Source organism: Mus caroli, unplaced genomic scaffold, assembly GCF_978045245.1.
Source record: "Mus caroli unplaced genomic scaffold, Mus_caroli_1 scaffold_7, whole genome shotgun sequence".
Lineage (NCBI taxonomy): Eukaryota > Metazoa > Chordata > Mammalia > Rodentia > Muridae > Mus > Mus caroli.
Window position 1 is genome coordinate 93,945,829 of NW_028227262.1, and position 10,475 is coordinate 93,956,303.

The window sequence follows — 10,475 nt, forward strand, 5'->3', positions numbered from 1 at the left end:
CCCAAATTAAAGTCCACACTCACTAAGCAGTTAATGGGACTCCTCCTTCTCCTAATCAGCTTTCTGTTTCTGAAGGCTTACCTACCTGGATAGGTCACTATTGGAATCATCCAATAAGTCACTTTCAAGCCACTGCTTCTTTTAAATAGCAATGCATTGCCTTCATCAACACTTTAGCGTTCATAAGTACTTTGTTTCCCTTTCTGGCCAAATACGATTCCTATATGGAAAACGCATCGTTTATTTGTCCTCTGTAGTCATTTGGACCTCTCACTGCTTCAAGAGGGGCTGCTATGGAGATTTGCAGGTTTCCAAATGTAGCTCAGGGTATCAAGTTGGCTGGAAGTCATTACATAGTCCATAGTCTTCTGGCCTCTGATTTCCAAAGGCTAGGGTTACCTGGGCCCAGTCTGAGTGCATAAAAGACATCACTTTCAGGAGGCTCCAGGATAATGCATTTGAGCCAGTTTCTTCTCAACATGTAGAACTCACCTGGTTCTCCCTTTGATCATTGCGAATTTTGTGAGCCATTTATCCTGCTACTGAGCTATTCAATACAGGGTCTGCAGACTTCTGCACTAGTAAGATGTTAACACACAAAAAGCAAGCCACATTTTGGTAGCTTTATGATCACAAGGTGTGTTCAGGTGAAGGTATAAAATAATGCAGAAAAAAAAAACCAATTTTTTTAAGTGATGGCCAACAACACTGAGTCAGCTAAATTATAAAGTTAAAAACCCTCAAAGGTTGTTGTTTTGGTTTTTAAACAGTCAACTTGAGTGCATATGTTTCTGAGAGTAGTTAATTATTAATTAAAAGTTGTTAGACTGACAGCATATTAATTAAACAGAGAACTCAAGCATAGTTTCTAACTTCAAAAACAAAGAAATCAAAACATTACCTAAGGCTTAAACCAGACCTCATTCTAAAATTCCTTTAATGGAGGCGTTACATGAACTCTAGGTTCATAGCTAACTGTTATACATGATGTTAACAACTGAGTTTCAAGTCCTTTCTAGAAAAATGAGGTCAATACTCAAGGGAAAAAAATTGGAATCTCCACTGAAGTAAGTCTGCTTCACGGTGCAGTTGTCAGCAATAGACAATAGACAACACTTTTCCCTTTATATTTTGATTTCAATTGATTTCCTATGAACTTTTGAAGTTATCAAACAGTGTAATTGGTCTCATTGTGGGCGACTGAATTTAAAGCATTGTAAATACCATAAACATAGAGCTAAGAAATATATATATTGGTGTTATGTTCTGAGAGACCTTGCCATATCAGTCATCAATCCTGGTATGCCTGTCTCAGTCTGACGATGTTGTCCTAGTTTGTTTTGAATTCTTGCTATAAACAACATGACCAACAACCACTTTGGAGAAAGGGTTTATTTAGCGGCCATGGTCTCATCCCAGTTGATCACTGAGGGAAGTCAGTCAGGGCAGGAATTCAAGGCAGGAAGCTGAAGGCAGGAACCGGTGCAGACGTTGTGGAGAGACATTTCTGACTGGCTCGTTCCACATTGCTTGCTCAGGTGGTTTCCTATATACCCCATGACCACAGTGGTCTGGGCCCTCCCACATCAGTCCTAAATTAAGAAAATACCTCATACGCTTGTCCACGGGCCAATGTGATAGCAGCAATTCTCAATTGAGGCTCTCTCTTCCAAGCTGACTCTAGCATGTGTCAAGTTGACAAAAAGCTTGCCAGCACAAATGCTCCAGGAAATGACACACAGAATGCTAAATGGTTCTTTCAGAGCCTTCTGGAAGTAACTGGGAAGGTTAGCAGCAGGATCTATAAGAGAAAGACTGTGGTTCTCTCCTAAAGCTGCCTGGAAAAGTCTGGCTCCTGTAGTCACAGCAACGGTGGCCTCTCTAGATGAAGGCTCAGTCTTCTGTAGAGCAGGGCTGACTGGATCCAGCCTGATTATCTGATTGACACGTTCTGTAACACTCCCCCTTGGGAATGTGTTCACTGGGTGGGTTTCTCTCAGAGCACTTGCCCTCCTTTTATCTACTTGACAATAGAGCTCTAAGCAGACACAAACTTCTGTGAAAAAGTTTTATTGTAAATGTGATACCTGTGGTTTTTTTTTATTTTTTAAGATCTATTTATTTTTATTTTATCTGCAGTGGTGTTTTGCTTGCATGTCTATGTGAGGGTATCAGATCCCCTGGAACTGGAGTCACAGACAGTTGTGAGCTGCTATGTGGGTTCCTCTGGAAGAACGGCCAGTGCTCTTAACTGCTGAGCCATCTCTCCAGCCACAAATACCTGTATTTTGATGGTTTTTATTTATTTATTGTCTGGAGATGGAACCTAGTACCTTGTACTCTATTACTGAGCTATATCCCCTTCCCCACTGTGTGTGTATGTTTGTGTGTGTGTTTGTGTAATGAAAGCAGACAAAAATCTTCAAAAGTACCCAAACTACAAAGAATACAAATTAAAAAAAAAAAAAAAAAAAGGAATGCCTAGTTGGTCCTGGTGACATGGGCCATCGTCTCGGGCACTTGGGAGGCTGAGGCATTAGGATCACAGCTTTGAGCTGCATTAACTGCAGGGTGAGTTTTAGGCTGGCCTGGATAACATAAGACCCTGCCTTGGAATAAAGTGAAAACAGAGGGCCTGGGCACAGCTCAGCAGCGAGTTGGCCCCTCAGCAATCTGCAGTGCAGAGGAAGCCTGCTTCTGCTCAGCTGGCTCTCCCCCTCTCACCCCTGCCACTCCAGTTCCACTCACCTACAATAGGGGAGCTTAGCTACAGCCTGGTCCAGCCTTCCTGAAGTACATAGTGATGGAGACACCCGAGGATCTGTTTACAAAGTACATATTACGAGTACCTGGCAGAGCCACTCTTAAAACAAGAACACAGGCCACCCATCACACACCCTGGGAGATGTCTGCCTGATAGAATTTTAACAATGAAATCTTTATTTTGTTTTCTGTCTGTCTGTCTTTCTCTTACACACACAGATAGAGAGGGAGAGAGAGAGAGATGCATGTGTGGTAGAGCACCAAAGATGATTTTCGGAGTCTGCTCTCTGTGAGTTCTGGCCATCAGGCTTATTCGGCAAACTTTTGTACACAGACTGACCTTGCCGCCTCAGTATAATGTTAATGTATTCCTCCCCAACCTCATGCTGACATTGTCAATACACTTTCAGTTCCTGCCATGGGTCAAATCTCACAAGCCAGATAATGCAACAGCAATACCACTGTGTTTGATAAGGTTTGTGTAGAATATGCAAAAGTATTAGTATAAAGCTTTAAATCTTAGCTTATAAGACTTGCAGTGTTTTTCAACCTGTGGGTCATGACCCCTTTGACAAATCTCTATCTCCAAAAATATTACATTATGATTTATAATAGTAGCAAGATTAAAGTTATGAAATAACGATAATAATGTTATGGTTGGGGGTCACCACAACATGAGGTGCTGTATTAAAGGGATGCAGCGCTAGGAAGGCTGAGAACCACTGGCTTACAGCTAGAGGGTAATTGCTTCTCCATAAATCCAGGGAACCAGAAAACCCCAGAAAGACAAAGAATTTGGGAGCTAGAGCAAGTTCTTTTCACTCTGGGTCAATTAATCAGCAACTACTTGGTATTCATCTATGCTGTGGTGAGAAGGGCTGAGGGCCTTCAAGGTGTGGTCACTGACTCTAAAGAGTTTGCCATCTGCTGGAAAATCAGTTGGGTAGACGGGATAGAATCAGATAATAATGGGATTGCATAAGAGCCCGAGTTTGGTAATCAAAGATGCTTCCACGGGGTTTTACAGCACGGTGGGATCTGATAAAATCAATCTTGAGTAACTCGTCTTCACTCTGTTCCATCCCATTTTACAACCATGGCTCAGGCTCCGGCTTGCCTGACCTTGCCCGCTGTAATGAACCTGTATCCAGCACTTCTTGCCATCACCCCAGCCTATCTCTCCCAGGCCATTTTGAACATAGAGCACCAAGAATGAGTTCCCAAAGGCATACAAAGGACATTGTCTGCTTCCAAAGAAGCAATGACTCTCCTGGGATCTCCAATGAACCCTTTTTAGTTCCTAGTGTAAAATTCAGGGTCCTCCCATAAACAATGCTAATGTCCTTCCAGGGCTGCCTCTCCTTCCCTACTCGGACTCTGGTGATTTGTAGAAATGGAGCCATTCACTGTTTTCCAAAGCCACGTTCATATTCCCTCCCGTGCACAATTCCTATTCCCTCCTCCATCCTGGGCCATTTTTCCTTGCCACAGCAAGCAGAATCAGAAATGAAGTGGCAGGGAGGTTGTTGGCTGACAGGAAGAGGCTGGCTGAGGAGTGTGGCTGCTTGGATGGGAGGGAAAAGCCGACTTAAGGGAACTCAGTCTGGCTTTTAGACAGCAAATGGAATTCTCTCCCAATACTTCTGAGCCCACATCCTTGTAGTGACCGGAAGTCCATGCTCATTTCATGTTGCATAAGCTGGGACTCTATGAAACTGCCGATAAGTCTTCTATTCTCCGCATCACTAATATGTGTTTACACTGATTTTACACGTGGGATGGGGAAGAGGCAAAGATGTGTGTCCATGTGTGTGAAAGTGCTTGTGTGTGTGTGTGCATGTGGAGGACAGAAGTCATCCGTGGTTGTCTTTCTCCAGGAGCTCTCCACACTGTTTTCTGACAGGGTCACTCACTACGACCAGGAGCTTGCTGGTTTGTCAGCCAGCCCCTGGGATCCACCTTTGCATACCTTTCCAGGGCTGGGATTTATAAGTGCATGCCTCATAGACAGGAATTTATTTTTCTTTTTTAAAATATGAGTGTGGGGTATCAAACCCAGGTCCTCATGTCTGAGCACAGTACTCTGTCAATTGAGTGACCTTCTAGACCCAATATTTAGGGTTTTATTTTGAGAGATTTTATTTTTATTTCTATCTGTGTCTGTGTATGTATGTGTGAATATATGTTACATGCATTTGTGTGTCCAAGGAGGACAGAAGAGGGTGTCAGATCACTGGGAGTTGAAGTTACAAGTAGTTGTGAGCCAATCTAAATGGGTGCTGGGAATTGAATCTTTCTGGAAGAGCAATACATGCTCTTAACTGCTGAGCCATCCCTCCAGCCCTCTTTTGTGTGTTTTGTTGTTGTTGTTGTTTTATCTTTAGAGATGACAAGATTTCTCTGTGTAACTTTGGCTCCCTGTAGACCAGGCTCGTCAGCCCGGTCTGGGAGCTGGGGGTAAACTTAGAGAGATCTGCCTGCCTCTGCCTTCTGGGTGCTGGGACTAAAGGTGTGTGCCACCACTATCTGGCCCAGCACTCTTATTTCTATTGTTATTTGAGCTTGGGTCTCACTGTGTAGCCCAGGCTGACCTTGAAATCACAATCCTTTTGCTGCAATCTCCGAGTGCTGAGATTACAGGAGTATGACTTGTATAATTATTTTAAATAATACAGGCCCAGCAGTGCACTTTACTGTGGGAGGTAGAGGTCTTTAGGGCACACCCTAAATTACTGCCGTGAGATTAGATGTATTGCTTTTCCAAACCACATACATTTAATAAGAACTGCCTGGTGTGGTTGCCCACACCTGGTAACTCCAGCATCTGAGAAGCTGAGGCAGAAGGACTGCAAATTCAAGGCTAGCCTGGCTTCCACAACAGCAAGTTTGAGGCTGAATTATATAGCAAGACACTGTCTCAAATAATAATGTATGTATACCTTATTTTCACTAACAGTGTGGTTTGAGGGTAAGGCTTCCAGGGTGTCTGTGAGTTAGAGTGGGGAACCTGCCTGGCTTCGGCAATGGCTGGGGTGACACAGCAATGTGGCCATGATGTTTCCTGTATCTGCCGTCTCTGGTTCGGTTGCTGTCTGCTCTCCAGTTCTCTGTTGTAGGATCATCTTTATCTCCTCATCCACAAGTCTCCTCCACCAATTCCAAGTCGAAGCTGTATCACTTAGACCCAGGCTCAGATGACTGGGGGTGGGGGGATCAGATCCCTTTGTCCCTGATCACCACTTCCTTCCCCAGAAGAAAAGCCAGATGACCAGAATGACCGCGGTGAGAGTGGACCAAGCCCGGAGTCATGGCAGGTCGCTCAGCAGGTCAGCCCTTTTCTTTGCGCCTTCACTCCCTCTACCCTGGTCCACCTTACTCTGCCAAGTAGTAGAAACTGGACCACGGTACGGGTTGGTGATAGAGCACTTTCCTAACATGTGTGAAGCCCTGAGTTCAACCCTCATCATTGCAAAGTGAAGACAATATTCTCTAACATCTGTAGTAGCCACCGTGTCTATAAACAATTGACTCTCCCATCAGTATTCAGAATCACTCAGTTGAAACAGAACTCAAGTCAGATCCCTACCTAAAACATTCCACTAGCTTTTGTTTGTTTGTTTGTTTGGTTGGTTGGTTATTTTTAAAGACAGGGCCGTGAGGCTGGAGAGATGGCTCAAGAGTTCAGAGCACTTAGCGCTCTTGCAGAGGACCCCAGCGGAGTTGCTGACACCTGCTCACAACCACCTGTAACTCTAGCTCCATGGAACCTGATGCCTTCTTTTGGCCCCCAAAGATATGTTCTTTCACATGCACACACACACACACACACACACACACACACACACACACAGATGCACACATACACACACATTAAAAATAAATGTCTGAGTTCGAGGCCAGCTCGGTCTACAAATTGAGTTCCAGGAAAGCCAGGACTACAGAGAAAAACCTGTCCTGAAAAATGAAAACCAACCAATCAACCAAACAACCCAAACAATGACAACAACAACAACAACAAAATAAACCAAACAAAAAAAACCCTGAAATCTGGTCATAGTAATAGCGTGCAAAGCAAAAGAGTAAGCTGGCCTATTGATTTATGAAAATGAGTAAAATTCAATTTTTACCTATTTAAATTAAAATAGCAGGAAGAACCTGGCCAGTGGTGGCCCATGTCTTTAATCCTCAGCATTTGGGAACGTCTATGAGTTTGAGTCCAGTCTGGTCTACAGAGCAAGTTCCAGGACAGCCAGAGCTTCACAGAGAAACCCTATCTTGAAAAAACAAAAAACAAATTAAGTAAAATAAAACAGAAAGATTCTTGCTTCTCCATACTTGGTCTTTGTTGCCATTAGTTAAGAAATTTATATATGATTTTTGCTCTATTCTAACTGTATATTTCTCAGGTAGCTGGTCTCTGCTGCACAGGAGGTGAGGTATCCAAAGGGAAGGGCTACCCTTGGGAAGGTTGACAGGGATGTTGTCCCTCATTCATTCACCTGCTCTGTCTGGGCACTTAAGTCATTTGCCCACGCTGGGTTAAATGTGTTCCTGGCAGCAGATAGCTCTCCGTAGGCAGGAAAAGAAAAGAGGCCTGTAGTTAAACTACAAACCAGGCAGCTAAACGTTGAGAACAAAGAACAGCAAGACTCCTGCCAAGGTCAGAGACCAGCCACACTTGCTAAGGTTGGCATCGTGAGCAGGTGAGCCAAGGTCACCAGCCAACCAATAGGTTAAAGTTGGACAGAGTGGGGCTTCAATGTGTGACTCTCCCACTGGGCAAGCAGCGGGAAGACACCTTTTCAGTGTGTGGGTGCCCCCACTGACCTGGCCCACAATATGCCCCAAATTAAGCGATCTCACTAGACAAAGTCCCTCAGACTTTGTCCAGTGTCTGCTGTAAGTTCTATAAAAGGACCATGCAGGTGGTACATCCATTTTCATTGTCCTTTGGGTCCCTGTCTGCTCAGGTGTTTTCTCAGTTTTTGTTAATCATCTCCCTTTGCTTTGCTCACTTCTCTATTGTTGCGTCTTTATTCCTCACTGGCCAGAGAAGAACTCCAGAGCACCTGTCTCAGGTTGGCTTTTAGCACCCTAAAGCTCACCCCGGCCCACAGAGGGCCTTTCAAAGACATGCATTGAATTTACATAGAATTCACTGATTCTCACAAAATGGAAACACGATTTACAAGATCTCTTAGAAAGATCTGCATCAAACTCTTTCTAAAATTTAAGTACAAGGGGGAAAAATGACACTTTTTAGGCTTCTAGGTCAAGCTCCTATAGTTTACTCTGATATGAAGCTAATGGTGACCTCGTAAGATATGACAAGGACAGCTAAACATTGAAGTTTTTCATGGGAATTCTAGGCAGTGTGAGTCTCCACTCTACAGTACCTTGAAACTGGGTAATGTGTAAATATCACAATTTACGTGACAGTTATAATAGTTTGTTTACTTTTAAGTGTATAATTTGTGATTGTTGCATATAGTATTTTATTTATTGATGTACTAATACATTAACATGTAATATTACCCTTATAATGTGACATAATGCTAGGTATGCCTTTACTGTATAATCACATAGGTTAATAGATACAATTGTATTTGTACATGCTCAAAAAATTTTCATGTCACAATCAAAAAACCTGAAAGACAACTGATTAAAAGATGCCCTCGGAAGACATCTGGCCTTGCTCTTGTTATCATCAAGTGACTGAAGGCTAGCACCAGTGTTGTGTAATAGCTTTGGTTGCATCTGGAAGGGGTTATTAATAACTATTCTATCTAGAGCAGCAGGGCGTTGTAGGGTGGGCAGTCTGGGAGGCCGCACCGAGGCAGTGACTCAGGAGAAGGTCCCCACGCACGACCCTGCTTCAGTCCTTGCATACCCAGCCTGTGTGCCCACACTGGGACAGGGCAACATAACCTTCTGTACAGAATTTTCAAGGATAAATGAGTTAGTAAACAAAAGAATTCAGGCCATGGCCTCACAGTTCACAAGGGTTCAGTGAGTGTTAACCAGTATTAACTTGGGTTTGGTTAAACTTGACAAAACAAATACAACAAAAACCCCACAACTAACCTTGCTACCTACTGCTCCTTACTGGCCAACATTGCTTTGAGCACCCCAGTCTTCATGGGATAGCTAAATAAATATTTGGAAAAAGCAAGGCTTTCAGAGTTTAAGGACACTTTAAACGTCACTTTAGAATTTTTTTTTCACAAAAACAGTGTGGGGAATAATTAACTGCATGGCATGCAGTAAGCCATCTGAAAGATGTATAGGAAGAGAGAGAGAACTTTTTTTTTTTTTTTTTTTTTCTGAGACAGGGTTTCTCTGTGTAGCCCTGGCTGTCCTGGAACTCACTCTGTAGACCAGGCTGGCCTCAAACTCAGAGATCTGCCTGCCTCTGCCTCCCAAGTGCTGGGATTAAAGGCATGCACCACCATGCCCGGCGATAACTTTTAAGATAACTAAATTGATGCCTGTGTTGGGGCTGGATTATAATCCCAGCATTTAGGATATTGAGGCAGGATGGGGAGTTAAAGGTCAGTCTAGACAACACTGCAAAAATTCTGTCTAAAAAAAAAAAAAAAAAAAAAAAAATTAGCTGGGCGTGGTGGCGCACGCCTTTAATCCCAGCACTCGGGAGGCAGAGGCAGGCGGATTTCTGAGTTCGAGGCCAGCCTGGTCTACAAAGTGAGCTCCAGGACAGCCAGAGCTATAAAGAGAAACCCTGTCTCGAAAAACCAAAAAAAAAAAAAAAAAAAAAAAAAAAAATTACCCCAACCCTAAGTAATACATCTTATATCAAAACCCTAAATAACACATTTTACGTAGTTATAAGCAGCTTTTAAAACAGAGCCTGAGGCCTGAAGAGATCAGGATAACGTAGAGAAAATGTGCTGACGAGAAGCTCGGGCTCTGAGAGGACCAGTATGTGTGCAGGCCTGCCTTGTGCGTGGGGTGAGAGGACAGCAGTGTCCTACTGCAGACTACACAGCAAGTGCCCGCCGAGGCACACCGGTGCCAGGTGCTTTCTTTCTATCTATCTTCTTTTTCTGCCTTTTCCACTCCTCAGATGAATATGTTCAAATATAAAGAAAAGGACAGTATAGTGAACACCCAGATACATATCACTCCCATCAGCATTTAGCTCTCTATTTTTCTGAATTCTTTTAAAATATAGATAATGAACGTATCAGCCTAAATATGTCAGTATGCATGCTAAAATAAAACTATTTTCCTCCATAAGCCAAACCACTATCCATTTAATAGTAATTGTCTAGTACCATCAAATTCTGCAATCCAAATGCAAGTTCAGGTGTCCCTAAAATATATTTCTATTTGAGTCACCATATCAGAATCTATCAAGGACAAGCCATCACATTGAGCCTTCATGTCTTGTTTCTCTCAAACCAGTACAGCCCTCCCTCAGTCTTGCCTTTCTAAAAACACTTTTTACTACATCTATATGCTTACTTATTTCATGTGTGTGTGTGCATGTGTGTGTGTGCATGTGTGTGTGTGCATGTGTGTGTGTGCATGTGTGTGTGTGCATGTGTGTGTGTGCATGTGTGTGTGTGCATGTGTATGCATGTGTGTGTGTGCATGTGTGTGCATGTATGTGTGTATGTGTGCGTGTGTGTGGGTGTGCATGTGTGTGTGTGCATGTGTGTGTGTGTGTGTGCGTGTGTGTGTATGTGTGT